Consider the following 18,900-nt stretch of genomic DNA (forward strand, 5'->3'; position numbering starts at 1 on the left):
TTACCTATTTATTCTTCTCTATTTAGTTCTGATCAGAGGGAAAACAGGAAACCTACATGTTTACCTCCTGTGGTATAGAATTTTTCTTTAGGAGCATTTATGAAGAGTTTGAGGAAACTGAATCTTAGAAATATGGATAGTTTGGAGTTTGAAACTCACTCGTATGACTTTACTTTTGTAGTCATGTGTCAGTGATTTATTCCTTCATTAAGCCTATTTGAAGTGGCTATTTTTTTTCTCTTTTCTAAATAGAAGCAACCAATTTCACCTTCCTTCTTTTCTTAAATAGGTTACTATAAAATCAGCTTTTGTTATCCTATCTCTCTGTGAAGATACAGCATGGTCACATACTGTATATTTATATATGTGTGTATTATATTTCAGTATAGAAGTTTCCTCTATGAATTAATCTGGTGTCCTTGACTGTTTTTATACAGCTTTTTGCCTTCCATTAGAAGAGAGAATTTTACCCCCTCTTTTCTAATTTCTGTACTATCAGGTAATAAAATGTTGAGAAGACTTATCAGAGAATTAGAAAGGCAAACATTTCATTTTAAGAAAAATTTTAACAATGAACAGTATCCACCTTGATGTACTTAGTTCTAGGAGGTTTTCATGGAAAAAATTAGTTGTGATGAATGAATTATTCCATAAAGATTGTTTTTTGAATAATGCTTTGCATTTTCATAGTCAGGCTCATGCCAGGATCTGTTGTTCACAGTCATAAGTTCTAAACTAGAAAGTAGTGTTGCTTGGGCTTCTATTTTCAAAATCAATCATAAAGATGTACATTCACTTACAGATATCATCACTATCTCATCTAAATATTTTTGATGTCATAATAATAAACAGACAATCATAAACCTCTATAAGTTGTGTTTGAAAAGAACTTAGACTTCCATTGAATATGTGTTTTATTTCTGTTCTGTTTTATATCTAAATTTTTAAAGTTTATCTATCAGAATGAAATGTAAGTTGACTTACACTAAGGTATGAAATATATGTCATGTTCAGACTCATTCATAACTTTTTTTGAAGATAGATACACAGATATGCAATATGTCTATTTCAGTCAGATTCATGTTACTTTAAATGATGTTTTAAACTTACTGAATAGTTTTCTTTTGCTTTTTTTAAAAGTTTGTATTCTTAAAATCATTGAATCTGTTTAGATTTGTTACCTTGCAAATCCACCTTTTTGCATATTAAGTATCCAATATACTCAAGGAAGTGTTTGATTAGCTTTGTATTTGAAAATTAATACTAATGAAGCTCTCCTTTTCCCTAAATTGTAGTATTTGCCATTCTGTACCTAAAGTCATTATTTCAGACAAAATGAGAGTACTTTGTTCTCTAAGTTAGTTTGACAATTTTCCAAAGATACAGCTTTTACAGTTTACAGTTCACAGCAGGCAATGTTTTATTAACAATTTACTTGCTTCTATGACAGAAAGCTCTCTTCTCATTCATGTGTAGTCTATATGTTACATATCCTTGTTTTACAGTGATCACCTAAACTGAAAATGGCTTAAGGAAATCAGGAAAAAAGATTTGAAAAACATACATGGACCAGATTTCCAGTTGACTGCAAAGTGTTCATACAGAAGAGATATTTAGCCAGATTTCTAGCATCTACTCTCAAATATTCATACTATATAACTGCATCCAGCTTTACATATTTCTGAAAAACTAAGCCCCATGAAACTAATTGCATGTATAAAATTATGTCACTAAATGCTTTTTCTCTGTATCTATTTGTCAGACATCAACAATTGTTACCACTGACTTTCAAACTAGAAAAATAATTGTGGCAAAGTAGCCACCTATGAGACATAGAAACTTGAAGAGCAGCTGGGTCTAACTGTAGGGTGTTGTCAGGAGTATTTGGATGGAGTAATAATTAGCTGCAGAATCCCCCGTAGCCTTTTTAATAAACTACTTATATGACTTACAGTAATACTGCATCATTTCACTCATTCATTCATTCATTCATTCAAAAAGTAAAAGGAAAACAATAAAGAGAGAATATAAATTTGAATTAATATATATACACATAATGTATATACATAACAGGTTAATGACAGAGAAAGGAGATTCTGTGAGAGAGATATTTCTTAAACATATTCAGTCATTTATTTGAAGAAATATTCTTCTTCATTTATTTCTAACAGGATGGTCAGTTGGTAACCAGTGGATCAGAACCATCACCTGCGATACAAGAAATGCCAAAAGGTAAAAAGATCCTCCCCTATTCAGTTGTTTTTTATGATTCAGATTGTCAGTGCCATGGGTGCATTTGAGCTGGTTCTTGTTTTGAGTCAGATTGTATTTTGTGCTTTTTAATAGTTCAAATATCATGGGGGAGGGGGGAAGAAAAAAGCAAGCTATACCATGTTTTGGCCAAGCTCAGGTTCAGCAGCAGTATAGATGCCACACCAAAGGACCTGCATCAACAAACTCTACAAAAGTGAAATCAGCTCTGTGCTAAACTCTTACCTGTATTGTATTGGGTTTGTGTGGGCAGATTTTGGTACCGGGGGGCTACAGGGTTGTCTTCTGTGAGAAGCTGCCGGAAGCTTCCCCCATTTCTGGTAGAGCCAATGCCAGCTGGCTCCAGGGTGGACTGGCTGGCCAAGACTTAATCAATTAAGAATGATAACATATTTAAGAAGGAAAAAAGAAGTTATTGTGCATAAGTAATTGCATCCAGAGAAGAGCGGAGTGAGAACATGTGAGAGCAACAACTCTGCAGACACCAAGGTCAGGGGAGAAGGATGGAGACAAGGTGCTCCAGGCGCCGGAGCTGAGCTTCCCCTGCAGCCTGTGATGAAGACCTTGGTGAAGCAGCTGTGCCCCTGGAGATCAGTGGGGATGATTTTCAGTGAGTGATCTCTCCCTGTCCTTATCTCAATTTATGAACCTTTTGTTCTATTTTCTCTCTCCTGTCTACTTGCAGAGGGGAGCGACAGAGCAGCTTTGGTAGGTGCCTGGCATCCATCCAGGATCAACCCAGTACAACTCTACACTACACTTCTTCATGTTCCAAGTTCCAGAGGATTTCTTAACTTGTCAAATTGATCTAGAAACATACAGATGTCAGCTACAGTGAGGTTCTGGAGTCAATTAGAACTTTTAAAATCCAGAGAGTTGAGGAAGCTACAGAAATTGGCTGTGGAACATTTAAGCTAACTAGGACAATGACAGTTCACCCAGCTGCTACTAAACTGATATTTTAGGCTTTTTGTCTGTTTCTCTATGCTTCTCAGAACATTTCAAAGTATCCACATAATTCTTGGTTGTGAAGTTTTTGAAGGGGAAAATTTTGTGTGAAGCTAGATAATGAAAAGTTACTTTGTAGTCATCCTTTAAAAGACGGTGGAGTAGAGGTTTCTCCCCAGCTCACAGAGTTGATCTGTTTGTGATTTATGGGGTACACTTCCAGATTTGGCTCATGCATCATCACATGGCTGAAGAAGTTGGAATTTAGCAGAGAAATACTTTAAATGGAAGTATTGAAAACGAAGCTGTGTACTCAGGGATGACCACTGCGGGATCAAGACCAGATATCTGTGAGATTCTTCCCAGTTCCTGCACTTTTTGATACAGAGAGCAGATTCTGTTTCATCCTACAAGCAAACAGAAAACCAGCTGTTAGTTCTGAACCTACACTTGCTACATCAAGAAATATCAAGATATGCACTGACAAGATCTAGCGGTACACATCTGGAAGTAGTTTTTACTTCCTGCTTTTGGCAGGAAGTAAAATGTCCTTCAGACATTTCAAGCTTCATAGTAAGGAGACACCCAGGCAGCACTGGCCACACTGCACCCTCTCTTTTGTGTGAAAAACCCAAAGTCCATGATCAGGTGGGCCCAAGTGATGTCCTATCTGAACAATTATGAGGGTAGGATCATGGGACAAAGCACATGTGACAACGTGTTCAATTAATGGAATATTTTCAAATGTGTTTAAATGCAATGCTCTTTTGCTATACAACAGTTCATACCTTAGCTGTGAGATTAAAATGTATTTACTTCTCTTTCTTTCTCTGTGAAATGTCCTGAAGATGTATATCTGTTCTATGTTTTCCTAAGTAAATGAGCTAAGGTGTGGAAAAAATGTAAACTTCGAAAAACTACAGTATGTATTAAACATTTTTCAATGGAACTACATATTCTCTTTATTTTTTTAGGATCATTGTGTGAGGTGCATCAGGGGCTACTAGATGTGTTTATTTTTTTCATGCTTTTACCTAGCGAGGCTACTTATAACCAGATGCTGAATACTCAAGTGATTTTTCTCCTTCATAAGTGTATAGGAAGTGTTTGTTTTGTAGCATGCTCAGAAAAAATTGTCATGCATTTGTGATTTTTGAAGAAGAGTTTTCTTTATAAATGTTTGTTTCTTTTTTTAAAGGACAGTGATAAGAAATCAACAAGAAAAAAACAACAGAGAAAAGATATAAATCAGAAAATTAACCTATGATGTCTGCAAACAGAATAAGTTAATCTGTTGAAATGGATATTGAAGAGTAGCAATGATATTTTGCTTCTAATTTACTTTTGAGTGTGTTGAAACTTAACATCAGCATGTGTTTCTGTGATCAGAAATGAGTCTCAGTTAATCTTCCAAAGCCTAGAAATCAGAATATCCACTGTACTTGTATAAATAATAATTTTAATGCTTTCTCTTTTAGTTTAATTGCTGAGATTGTGAAATGAAGATGCCCTGTTCATTTTTGTAGGACTAATTTAGACACATTAAAATGATTTGACTTTTAATTCACATATCACAGTATTTAATCACATGGAAATAGTTTTAGCTTGTGCTTTTACTTTGATTTGAGTACCACTGACACAGAAATGTCTGCATTTTTTTACAATTACTAATAGACATTTTTTTATTACTCAGCAACTCGTTTCTGTACCAAACAGGCTGAATATCAGCAGTCTTTCATTTTTTCTCGTTCCAAACCCGGTACATATTAAATATGGTTAGGTTTGATTTTGCTATTTTTTCTTTCCAAGCAGTGTACAAGATTTATAGTACATGTTAGAAACCAATTGTGATTGATTATTGTATCAACTCAAAAATGAGTTGTAGACATTGATGATCATTATCTGTTTGCAAGAGTTATATGAACAGTAGTGTTTTTTTCTGAATAACTTAATGTTGAACTGAAATTATGCCAGGCACATAAAAATATTTCATATCCAACTGGATTAATAATATTACCAGTTTGTTTAAGTTTTTGGATCATACTCCATTCAGAAATAAGCTCGAGACTAGTTGCATTCATTTGACTTGTACTGTTGAATACTCCACTAACATACAACAGCAATTGGTTCTGACAAAATTCTAAAGATATTCAAGTTTTACCTTAAAACTGGTTGATGGCTCAAAACTGTATCTTAGGGTTCAATTTGTTTATTTGTTTCATGAGCACTAATTTCTATATGTGGTTTCTTTTATTTGTTTGTTTATTTTTATGTCCTTGGGCCCTTGCTCTTATATGGTGCTTGTACTCTGCTAAAACCTTGTGCTTAATCTATCTGGATTCCTGCTATAACCACATTTTTCTTTAAAAGCCTTCAGAGTATGGCTTGCCAAATATAAGTACTATTTGATAACCATGAACTAATCATACCTATATAATTATTCTGGTGTTATTGAATATTTTGCTATATGAAAATAGCAGTACATTAGGAGATTTAGATGTAGATTTAGATATATACTCTGTGTGTCAGTCTTTTTCCCAAATAGCAGGAACAGAATAAGAGGAAACAGCCTCAAGTTGCACCAGGGGAGTTTAGAGTGTTTATTAGGAAACATTTTTCACTGAAAAGCACTGGACCAAGCTGCTCAGAGAAGCAGTCCTCATTCCCGAAAGTATTTAAAAGACATATAGTTGTGGCACTTGCAGACACAGTTTAGTGATGGAGTCGGTGGCGCTGGCTTAACGGTTGGACTCGATGATCTTGGACATCTTTTCCAACTTAAATGATTCCATATAATGTCATTATATAATTTAAGACATTTAATGTCTTAAAACAATATAACCAATCATATGATTGGTACCTTACAGCAGAGAGGATGACTCATAAAACTAACCATAAAAACAACCTGAGGATGTGAAGCTTGTAAGATTTCTAGAATGGTAGCTTCATTAATAGCATGTATCTGATACAAAATGTGAAATTTTTTTGTTTGTTTTACTTACCTTTTCTTTATTTTCATCTGCTGTAACAATATATATATCTTTTCTTGTTTGTATTTGAATTTTGTAAGCTTTTCTTTGTTTTTTCTTTACTTTGATACATAATGAGGAGGATTTCAAAGAGTTCCTTCACTCTGGATAGGACTCCCCCTAAAACTGGAACTGATTTTACAACCATGCAGTACATTGTTTCGAGTATCTGAAAAATATTGTGGTCTCATTTTAGTCATAGTAGAGTTTTTCCAAAAGATTTTCCCAAACATTTTTCAGTGTACCGAAAATTACAATAAAAAATATCTAAAATATTTTAAATAACCAATAAATATTTTGAATAAATGTTCTTAACTTTTGCTAAGTTCACATGACAGAGGTCTCATGTCAATGACTGTTCTGTAAACACAAGTGTGAAAGCAAAATATTCTCCCTATCAGAAAGCAAAATTGTCTCCTTATCACTTTAGACTTTAGAGTATTATGACTTTAGAGTATGAAGTCACATCTTCACAGCTGGAAATTGACAATGTAAGGTCTTTTTTGGTCCAAAAGCTGCACACAATTATTTTAAAATTTATGCATTACCTTTGTGTAAAGAAAAAAAAAGCATTTTAGCATATATCCTCATAAATCCACACAAGGTCACTTGTATTCCTTTCCTTATTTTGATGAAGTAGTCTTCTTTATTCTAGCAGATATACTACTGGGAAAACAGCCTTGATTCAGTTTTTATTTTTTAATATTTCCTTTATTACAACCATTGCACTGAATTTTCTGGTTGCTCCAAGTATCCACTAGGTCTCTACACTATGTTCAACAGCTTTTGGTCACCAGCACCAACAGTCTCTCATCCTCCTGCTCCAAATAATAACTTTGATATCAAGAGGAACAAGTGTGGATTTTCCTCTGGCTACATTCTTTTCCATCTTGTCTACTAATTCAGCACTCTCTTTCATAATTCCTGTTGTCTGCATTTATTACTGATTGGGTCAGAATTTAGAGCATGCATGCAGCTAAAATTCAAAAAAGTGCCCTGAGGATTTTTCAGAAATGCATAAGAACACAGATGTGAAAATGAAAATCACATACATAGTTTGGGATGCAAATAATTTAAACAACTTTATCATCCATTCTTTATTTATTTATTTTAAGCTTTACCACATAAGTAAGGTAATTGCTTCTCTGTTTTCTCAAATTCCAGTTCTGTTGGCATTTGAAAACTTTAGACATGAGTGTTTGCCCTAATCTCTAGCTTTTCTCTGTTTTTATCAATTATGTATGGATCTTGCTCTCTGATGATCAAGTGATGTGAAACATCAAACTAAGTTTTTATTGTGCTAATGAGATAGAAGTATCTGACATTTAATGACTTCTATGTCTCCTTGAATTATTCTATATCTCACTTTGTGTACAGACAATTTAGCTGATTTATAACCATTCCTCTATTTTTGTACTATAAAACCTCTTCTCTCCTTTTGTTCGTAAGTATAAGTTGGTTGTTGAATATAGTGAAGATCTCTCCCTTCTTTCTTTTTTAAATGACATTAAGGGATGTACTAACTCAACTTATTTTGAATTCTTGTATAACCTGAGTATCTTTCAACTTCTGCTTTAAGTTTGCTAACATTGTACAACTGACAGCAATGTTCATTATTAAATGTATTTAATCCCCAAAAGAAATATTTGGAAGAATTAAAATTGAGGGATAACTTTCTATGTTATTTTTCGTGTTTGAGAATGCTCCTTACATATTGCAATAATCTTAAATGAGCCAGGAACACAACCTGAGGTGTTTAAACTTGAGTAGCACGCTTGATTTTGTCCTGGTGATGTGGTAAAGATAAGGTAAATATCATACTGAAAAAGGGTGGTAGCTGCTGATAGGTAAAGATTAAAGGATGAAAGATTTGAACTAGAGTGAAGGGGAAAGATGAGATGCCAAGATTATTCTAACCAGAAACAACATTATAAAAATAATTGTCAAATGCTTCTTGAAGTTTGGATTCATCTCACCCAACTGTATCTCACGGCAAAAAATTTAAGCTAATGTGTTAGGTCCCTTGTAATACAGAGAAATCAGTACTTGCAGAGGCTCTTTACAAAAATGTTTCCCTTCACTGACTGAAACAAGAGACCAGACAAATGGATGACTTTAAGTGACTGATGGTAACCTTAGGTTAGATAAACAGAAAATTGAAAAAAGAAGTCTGAGGAATACAGGCAAAAAAAGATGGAAGATTTACAGCCTTGATTAAAAATAAAAATTGAAAAAAAGGAAAAGAATATGTTTCCAAATCTAGTGGCAAGAAATGTGAATTCCGTGCATGATAGGAAGTGGGAGTTGTTAAATGAGAAGATTTTTGAGAAATGACGAAAGAAGTATCAATGATACTGTCGGTATTTCACTCTCTGACTATTCATCTTCACTAAACAAGTCATTTTGCATAACAGGGCAGCTTCCCTCAAGTGGAATAGGAATATAAATACAGGCCATACTCTTTTCAAAGAACTGATGCAGAAGTAAGGAGTTGTGCCAAGTGCCCTACACTTCACCACTATTTACATTAACATGATAATGATGATACTTCAAAGCAATCTTTTGTTCTTGTTATCAAACTACTCTGCAAATTACTTATTAGGATGGTTCACAGCTGCTAATGGAGGGGAATGAACTTGTTTAAGGATGCCTAAGGATGGTGCTGGGCATTCAGAAAATCCTATGCTTCAATGATCACAACAGCCAATAGATTATTTTTGATGGTTTTGGTTTTGTTTTGCGTTTGGTTTTTTGTTCTTCACTATATTTAATTTATCAATATAAATTGATATTTATATTGAGGAATAAGTCTTTCATTTAACACATTCACAATTAAAATAGTTTTAGATTTTCCTCAGAGCGATATGCTTTATAAGCATATAGTCTTTTCTTGAGGTTCAAGTTATGTATTTAAAGTCCTTACGGCTAAAATCTTTTATTCAGTCCAAGGTCAGTGTCTTCAAGAACTCTGAATTCTTTGAGTGCATAGACCAAGAAACAAGGGAATCTTCTCCAGTGCGTAGTTAAGCTACTAATCAATAACATTTCTGCACTTGCACTAAAATCTTTACAAATTGGTTTGAACACTAATTACACAGACAGCAGAGTAAAAAGTTCTTCCAAGTTTTTTCAGGAAACATTGATTTAGGTTCAAGTAAAAAAAAAGCACACACACAAAAAGAAAGAATTGTTAAAAACAAAATCTTTGTTTTTTTTTCAAGCAGTCAGTGTTGTTCAGGAAGGACTTTTTTTTGTTTCCTAAAAATGGATAGATCCCTGGCCATTATTCTTCAGGTTTTCTGTAGGTCTGTATTTGCTTTTTTGTTCCTTATACTGAAGAATCAGGGATTGGCAACAGCTGTGAGTGGAGTACTGGTTACAGAATATAATGCTCAGATGGGATGTGGGATTATATTCCTGTTCTGTTTCTCTTCACATACCACAGTGATTACAAAGTTTGAGGAGATATTCCCTCTTCCCAAATCATCATTATATAGGTAACAACTTCAATAATTTTTTCTTCACCAGGGCCTAGGAAAACTGTGAAGACTGTCTGGCCACATCTTAAGTAAAGAAACTCCTTGCCACTGCAAACTCTGCAAGCATCTGTGACAGCTTGGTTTTCAGTTTCCAAAGATGTGTAGCAGTTTAGCCTCTTGAGTACTTCAGTGGTTTGAACTCTCCACTGGCTTAGCTTATGGAATCAGAAATAAATTATTGTCTTCCTTCTGGTTTTAATTCTGAGACTGCAGTGTCCAAGGAAGTAGTAGGCATGGTCAGGCAACTGTAGAAGGCATTCAGTGATTAGAAGGTTCCCATCTCCACAGGCAACTATTTCCCTGTGGGCATTCCAGAATGTATCCTGAAGGACAGCCCTTCTTTTAACCATTACTCTAAATGTTATTGTATTATATAGCATTAATTTAATGTTATAATAATATAATGCAGGAATCATAACAATATCCAGTGACTAATGGTTGTTGAGATAAACTATATTTCCACATAAAATAAAAATCCCATGTTATTTTTATATGACGAATTGCGAAGCTCCACTCATGCCTTTACCTTCTAGACATCAGATTTTACTACCTAGAGCTGTAATCTTATCTTTAGAATTGGTTTCCTACATTTCTGAAATATACCGGAAATTTACTGTTCTACACAGTCTTTTTACAGAGATACTGGATGTGAAGGAATGACTGTGTGAAGTGTGTTTCCCCGCTTTTTTAAAGCATTATTAGAGGTTGGTGCATCCCTTCTTCACCTGATTATGTTTTTCAATACTTCAGGCAGTGATTATTCATAATTCTTTCCTACTTTTTTGTTTTGCTGTATTGCTGGTCTTGCTGTGGCTATTTTTGAAATCCAGCTCATATAAGAAAAATACAGTTTGTTATTCAAAATGCTCAAGTTTCTAATTAGGAAAAATGAATTGCAGTTATAGTACATCCCCAGATCATATTAATATTTCATTTCTTAACTTCCTACATCGAGGATTAATCAGAGGAAAACTTGTTCTGAATACTAATGAATCAAAATAGGAAATATTGCAAAGGTATTTCTAAATTACTTATAAGAGTTATATTGCCACGCACAACACCTGAAAACTAGTGTATCACATCTGTCTGCAAAATAAATATTTCTAATTTTCATCTCTGAATCTCTCTAAAAAAAGCCTTTCTAGTGCAACCTTCTAGGTTCCAGCTACATACAAATAGAAGTTTTCTGATGAATTCTGAGGAATTCCTGCCAACTATGACAGGAATGTCTTCATTTTTATTTCTTAATAATCTATGCTGGCAACAATCTTGAGGTAAAATTTCCCTTACTAGGGCTTCAACAAGGAAAACATAGTCATAGGAATTTTCAGAATTCAAGTATTTCACTGAGAATATTTGATTTTGATTAGTGGGCATGTAATCCATGAAGATGACTCTCAGAAAGCTTTTCTCTCACTGTCACCTCCCCTCTCTCTCTCTTAGCAGTCATCCTGGAAGACTGGTTAGGCTGTGTAGAGCTTCTAGTTTTAATAAGTTTATAATGCAGCTTTTATGTTTCAGAGTAACTGGGGTAATATATTTCTTTGTTGCTCAGGAAATACAAAGAAATAGATTCTACTTGTAATTAACTAGCTAGAATTCATTCATGTAAAATTCATGTAAAGCTGACATTCTCTAATGAATCTTCTTTCAATGCGAGGATGTGGGAGAGAAGTGTAGTCAAGGAGATGTAATTTATAGGTGCTCTAATTTAACCCAGTGGCAGCAAATCTATCATCTCCCCATGATATCTTTCAGCCTAAGAGCTGAACTTCAAAAGAACTTTAAAGATTTTGTTTACTTTTGTTTAGGTTAAATTATTTGTATCCTCTCCTTCAGTTTTCATTGTTGCAAGCTCTAAGGTGCTCCCTACATAGTCAGAATATTTGAAAAAGAGACTTAACAAAAAGCTCTGCCAGTGCAGGAACAGAGAAATATCTTTTATTTTATCCTCATCTGTTTTAAATGCACTAAATAACTGCTGCCTAACTGTTGGACATCCATTCCTAAGTGTCCTAAATATTAAAGCTCTTCTTATTTCTCTGCTGCAATTTAAATTAAACAAAGGTTATGTCCAGGTCACACATAATTTAGAAAAGTCCAGGCAAATATATCAAAACAGAGGAACTGAGGAGGAATACAGTTTGCCAGATCAGCTTGATCAAATAGCGGTAGTGAAAATTGGTTCAACATATGGATTATTCAGTTTCCTGATAAGAATAAAAACCCAACACATAGAAGTGTAGATTTTACATAAAGCACTAAAAGTTAAATCATAGCCCTAACAGTACTGGTTTTATCAGAAAAAGAAAGGTAGACAGAATCAATAGATGAAGAGATTTTTTTATTAGATTCTTCCTATTACAAACGTAAATGCTGTGAATTCTTTTTTTATCTTTCACCATTAGTATTTTGATGCAGAAAAAAAGAAGAAGGAACGGAAAAGTCAGATATTGTAGAACCAAGGATTCTGCAAAGCAAAGATGTGCAGGATGAGTGACAAAAGCATTTCCTGCAATGTTTTAAACAAATAGTCAAAATGTGTAATTAAATTACTTCTAACACATAGGATCACCTCAATCTGAGAATTAAGGGAATTATATTGCCAACAACTAAGATTGTCTGCATGGGAAGGTTAGTGACTTGCCCTCAATCCCACTGTAATGTTATGTATTTTTATAGTGCTATGCTGAAAATTTACTGTTTTCAGTGTTCTGTTCCCAAACAACCTGCTGTGAGTGTGACACATCTGAAAGATCATTAGTTCATAAATTCCTTTACACAAGATCAGGATCTCTTTTTAAGTGACATATGTGTTTGAAGGTGAATTTATACATATTTTACAGAAATAACTCTGTTCATTTTGATAATGTTATGCACAGCACACCACAGGAGTTTCCTGAATTAGTTGTGATTCAAATCAAGGAAGAGGATATTTGATTAAAAAAGTAATCCAATATTATTTAGATTGCTATCGTCAACATGAGAGTTCCAGTACTGTCAGTGTGTTAACTGTAATTTGTTTGTTTGTTTTACAAAAATAAGTTTTAGCTTGATAAATTTCAGCAGATTTAAGAAGTTGATAAATGTAATTACCTTTGAGTTTTTAGCAACAGTTTCTGGGAGATGCTGTTTACTAGCCTTCTTTTTGTTTTTTCATGAATAGAGCTTCAAATACTCAGCATTTTTCCCTGTATCAAGGCACAATTGTCTAACTACACCGAATTTAGCCTTCAGAAGTAGATTTAATGGTGCAAAAGACAAGGAAAGACGAGGCCCTGGAGTGCGTTCTTTCTGTTCTTGGAGAATTTATTGCATATAAATGGCTGAGTTGGACAGAAAAAATTATCACCATATGGTTTATTGGTTAACTCTTCACAGTTTCATATATTTTAAGGCCAGAAGTTCCATTAGATCATCTACTTTGACCTCCTATATCACAAAAATTTCTATCTATTTATTCCCATATTGAGCTTCATAACTTATTTCATTAAACCTATATTTCAGGAGGGCATTTATCTTGATTTAAAGATGTGAAGAGTTCGTTCAGTACTTTCCAGATTAATCTTTCACAATTTTTACTATTAATGACTACTATTATTTCAACACTTATCAATATCCTTTTTTGTCCTTTTTTGTAGTTCAAAGTAATCTTTTTTCAAGTGTTATTCTACTCCTTTCTGTTATGTCCTTCATCACTAAAACATGTACTTTATATTTCCTCCCTTTGGAGGTATTTACAAATTATTATCAATTTACCTCTAAACCGTCTTTTTGTGTTAATAATTTGACTGTGAGACTTTTTTTCTAATTCTATTAACTTTTTTTCCCATCCCTTCTCCTAGTAGATGTTTCTTGCTGATAAATTAAAGAAACACAGCACATTACAAACAAATAAATTGTCAAGAGTAAAAAAATATTATTTGGAAAAAGACTATTATTACCTGGAAACTGAATGCTTGAAGATCTCGGTAACATAGGAACAAACTGAAAGAAAAAAAAAACACAACAAAGCACTGCTTGTGGGTTTTCAAATGTTTTTATATTAATTTAAAATAAGTAAATTCTACTGAGGTAGCAGTAGTGTGCCAATGAACTTTCTGGTATGTCAGGAGAGTTTTGAGCAATTGCTCTAAGGAATACCGATAAGTATATTACAATGGTCTGGCAAGATGTCACAAAACATGTAAGAACTTCTGTCAGTTAGAGGAAGAGAAGTCCATGAAGCAAGCCCATATATTTGTCCTTCCTTTCTTTTCACTAGTATAGACGAGGTTCTACAGACTTTTGAATAGTTAAAATAATAAACTAAGTTCACATATATCTATCAGACACTGAACTCTGCAAGATGTGATTCTTTTACTGAATAAACCATTAAGAATATTTCTGCCTGTAACACATTGACTACTACAGTTTTATTGAGTTCTGATTCCTCACAGAGGACTTCAGTGCAATCACCTTTATTTGTTATTCATCCATTTATTTACTTACTTAAGTTTATTCAATTGGTTATCTGAAAACAAGTTGAAAAGGAGGAGTTATGTTTTCACATCTCTTCATTTAGAGTATATATACCAGAAATAACTAATTTTATATTTAGAATATTACTGACCTTTTTAGTTTTGACCACACAGATCTTCGTGCATTTTCCTCGATATATTCTTGGGCTGTGGGCCAGAAAAGCAATATTTCATGGAACCTTTCACTTTTCTTTATTAGGTCCTGTTTTCAAAGACATATCTTGAGCTGAAGGTGACGTACTATCAGATGTAAGTGAAAATATTTCAGCATGAGTGAATTTAGATTTCTCTTCTGTTTTGATCCTTGATGCATAAAATGTTTTGCAGATATTTAAAATTCTTAAAGCTACTCATTTAAAATACTTCTGTGACAGTATGGTAAGATTTTTCAGTTAGCCATTGGTTAGATAGGAAAAGGTGTTATTTTGGGTAAAAATAAATAAATAGAGAAATAAACAAATAAATAAATAAACAAATAAATAAATAGCAAGGTAATGACAGGGAGAGCACTTCCTGTGACAAACTAAAAAGCTTTACAGCTATTTTATTCTGTACATCTGTAAGGATTCAAAGTTCATCTTAATGTCACCTCTGCCTATTTTTACCTTTTTGTATTGTAACTACCTAATTAGCCATGTTTTTTTTAAAAAGTACAGTAGACCCATTCACTATTACTTAAGAATATTTCCTTTCTTTGGTCTAATTTAGTTTGACATCCAGGTAAGTCAGTGTCAAAGTATGAAAGTCAAGTTAAAAAAAAAAAATCTAACCTGACATGTGGACAGTAGGTTAGTTGTAGCTAAAGGGTCTTGCTTGTCCATTGCCATTTTGTAGCTTGCCTTTTAAATATACTATGATGTCTTACCAAATTTGTTTCTCATGCTTGTGTCACAATGAATCTTTAGAGGTGATACTTTGACAGAATTCTGTAATTGGTAATAACTTTAAAATGTCTTGTTATTCCTTTTTTTGTTTTAAACCTTGGATCTATAAAAATATAGAACCAATTAAAATTAAGGACAGGACTTTCAAAATATTTTAACAGCTTTTGGTGAAATAGCTCACAAAGCCACTGATTACTTTAAGATATTATCACTCACAATTTTAACACAAGGCTCAGGATAATTTATTTTTTAATGTTGCAGCACTAGCAGTTACAATGTTGACTTATATTAAAAATAGACTGTGCCTGATCATTTTTTTTCATTGTAAGCTGATTGCTTTGTCTAGAAAATCTCCCTGAACTTCATTAAATGTGTCTGAGGAGTGTCACAAAAGAATTAAGTGAATAAACTTGAGAAAATAAAGTATTTTAGCTAAAGGTTATGCAAATATATGAATAATTAGTGTTATGAGAATTTATCAGTGAAACTCTGCACGTGTGGGTGCTGAGGTCACACTTAACATTTTAAGTAAGGGACTAGACAGAAAACATTGACATCTTGACATTTTCAGAGAACACAGAATTTGATGTGGTATTGTTTGAGATAAAAGAAGATTCTGATGTCTGATACAGAAAATAGAAATAACTTTAAAATTGGAGAAGTTTTATGGTAGGTCAAAATATGCACTTTAAGACTTTTTTCTGAGGGCCTCTAAGAAAGACAAGGTTTAGTTGGAAAAAAACCCCAAATACTGGCTGGTGTCAACGCGTTTGCAACAAACGTGGGTAGAGCCCTTTCCAAATCTTCGTTCGTGAAGCCCAGCCATGACTGGCTGGTGTAGTTTTCAAAAGGTGATGTGAATAAAAACACCCATTAAAATGAAAGACCTTATTAAAAGCCATTTGAAGCCAAGGAAAGCTCTGGAACAGCCTGCAGAAGAAGAAACAGAAATAAAATTAAAAAAAAAGAGTAAAGTTCTCTGTAAGGAATAGTGATTCTCAAGACAGGATCGATAGGATAGCAGAAAAGGGCACTGAGGTAACATCAAGCAGACCCCATAGCACAGGCCCAGGATGGTACACCCCACACTATGACCACTGAACTGGCCTGCTCAGCCTTCCTTCTGGACAGCACAGTGAAGTTATGTAGTTTGTATATCTTATATACCTGTGATTAAAGTGTTTTGGTATCTAGTTTCATTTGGTCTCTGCACTGTCATTTTGGTTTGAAACTGTGATATAGGGTTTCTTACAATAAAAGAATACTGTCTGAATAAGTTTCATCCAGTTCTGTTTCCCAGCACTGTTCAGCTCTTCGCTTTCAGTTTGCTTTACATGGTTGCAGACAAACACTTAAAATCCTTGACCTTAGAATACCAAAGCTCAGTAAATATGCATTTTTTCCTTGTTTTAACTTATGTCTAGTAATATCCTCTTATACTATTATACTTGATTAAATTTCCTCTAATTAATATTAGGCTGTTGGAAGTTTTTTGGCAGAGAACGATCTTTTAGTCTGTTAAATGTTCCAGTTGCACTCTTTAGTATTGAAAAATATATCTGTAAATTGCTTAATCTTACTTTTTTCTTTGAAGTAAGATTTTGAAAGTGCTACATCAAGAAAGGAGTTTTATATATCTACAAAACAATTTATAGTACTGTAATGTTTTTATGTCCATATTTGGAGTCTTGGTATTCTTACTGTTCTCGTGTCCTTTCAAGATTCTCTGCATGAGTCTTTTAATTTTCTTCCATCATCCACAGAAGGACATTGACAAGACAGAAAACACATTGCTGTTTAAGAATGACAGTTTTCTAGAATTCTGTTTTGAGAAAGCTAATAACAGCGTAGTTTAAAATTGTTGGTATACAATGATATTGTAGTGAGAATTGAAATTTCTTAAATTGGCATTAACAGTTAGCAGAAGATGACACAAAATGCAATATGGAATTGAAAAAATAGAAACTAAAGCAATACAAGCATACATATTACCAATTTAAACTAATTACAGGGCTTGACATCTGATAAATGGTGAAAAACTCTTGTAATACACATATTGATAATATGATAACCTTGAAAAAGTGCTGTATGTACTTCAATGTTAAACTGATAAAAGCTTATTTAAAAAGTTTTAGTTAATTTATTTTCCATCCTGATTCTTGGCTGAAAAGGAAGAAATATCTACAAAAGTTGCAAGAACGTGTTTTAAAAGTTCCTTGAAAGAAGATGTGGATCGTGCTGTTGATTAGCTGAACAGAAAATAAGGTCTGGTCAAAGAGGAAATCCCTCTGGGAGAGAAGGTCTAAAACGGCGGAGTGATTGTTGACAACAGAAAGTGGAAAGCTTGGAAGGATGACAAATAGGTATATTTAATCTGGGAAGGTAAGAGCAGAGAAGAAGGGGAATTTCATTTCAGAAGCTTTTAAGTGCACAAAGAATGAGTGAGATGCAGGACAAATGATTATTGGTTTTGGTAGCAGTAATATGAAAAATGACATGAAAAATGAAGGCTGGGGATTGAAAAAATATATATAAAATAAACACAGACAGAAAAATCCCATCTTAAGTACAGTAGGTTGAATTTGATTTTATTGGGTTCCAAGGCAAAAAGGGAGGACAGTGTTTTACACATCACTTCCCCAAGGCCTATCTCCTAGGCAATGCAAAGACTTAACAAGTCTAAGCATGCAATTTATGGGTACGAGGACTTTGGGGAGGCAGGGATAATTGCGCTATTACTGAGTCCCTCGTTTGTCTATGTTTATAGAGCACAGGGATTTTATTGTTAACAGTGGGATTAAAACTAACTGTACTCCACCATTTTAATTAGAAATAGAGATACCTTGACCAGAAGATTTTTATCAGAGTTAGCAGAAATTACATGTGTATTTGGAAGAGGGAACAGTTAGTCCAAAATATTTGTCTTGTAAAATTCTTCTAAGGCTCTGAAGATTTCATGTGTGGAGTATGGGTGTGTTTGTGCCTCAGAGGAACAAGTAGTTTCATATTGTAATAATCAGTGATTTACTCCTAATGGAGAACAGGCTGAACAGAGCAGAGGATTCAGTTTCAAGTTTCAGAGAATGATGAGAAGTAAGGCTCAGTTTATTCTATAATTTGTCAAAGCTTATTAAGGTAAAGGATTAAAACTTTTGAAAACCAGACAAAGTTGGTTCTTTTCTGTTGAGAGGTGATTGTTTTAACCCTAAGGAGTTGTACAACTCCTTATAAACCTGAAAGCTTACGCTCTGGCTGATAATTAAATTCACACTCTCCTGGCCCTTGTATAGAAAAGAGTTTGTAGAGGGACTACTAACTTTAAAACAAGCATGGACAAATGAAAAGGGAAACACAGGGCAAATAGGCAAGTAAACATCATTAATCTTTAACTAATATTTCTTGTAAGCCAAGGTTTAAATTTAAATGAGAACTCTAAGAAGTATTATTTCCAGAAGATGGCACTCTTATACTGTGTATTTCTTTAGCATCAGTTTAGTCACCATTTGTGACAGTATACGCACTTCCCTGTACTATTTAATTAATTATCAGTACACGAAAGGTAGGGTAAAATGTAAAACAGAGTAATCTTCATGCAGTCTTTGCTTCAAGAAACAGTATTTATTTTGCCAGCAACAAGCATCACTAATTGAAATGAATCATTGTCTTTAACTAAAAATTATACATGGATCTAAAGATTTTTTTAAAAGGA

At 33.7% G+C, this 18,900-nt stretch overlaps 1 long non-coding RNA gene across 1 annotated transcript; it reads right to left on the bottom strand.

Annotated features, from left to right (window-relative positions):
• Positions 1–1,459: 1,459 nt before the first annotated feature.
• Positions 1,460–15,174, bottom strand: LOC108499077. Its single transcript, XR_001875410.1, has 3 exons — positions 14,400–15,174; positions 13,732–13,774; positions 1,460–3,626 (listed from the first exon to the last, which is right to left on the bottom strand). It is a non-coding gene; the product is annotated as an uncharacterized LOC108499077 (long non-coding RNA).
• Positions 15,175–18,900: the final 3,726 nt, after the last annotated feature.

Source organism: Lepidothrix coronata, unplaced genomic scaffold, assembly GCF_001604755.1.
Source record: "Lepidothrix coronata isolate B3197 unplaced genomic scaffold, Lepidothrix_coronata-1.0 Scaffold69, whole genome shotgun sequence".
Classification (NCBI taxonomy): domain Eukaryota; kingdom Metazoa; phylum Chordata; class Aves; order Passeriformes; family Pipridae; genus Lepidothrix; species Lepidothrix coronata.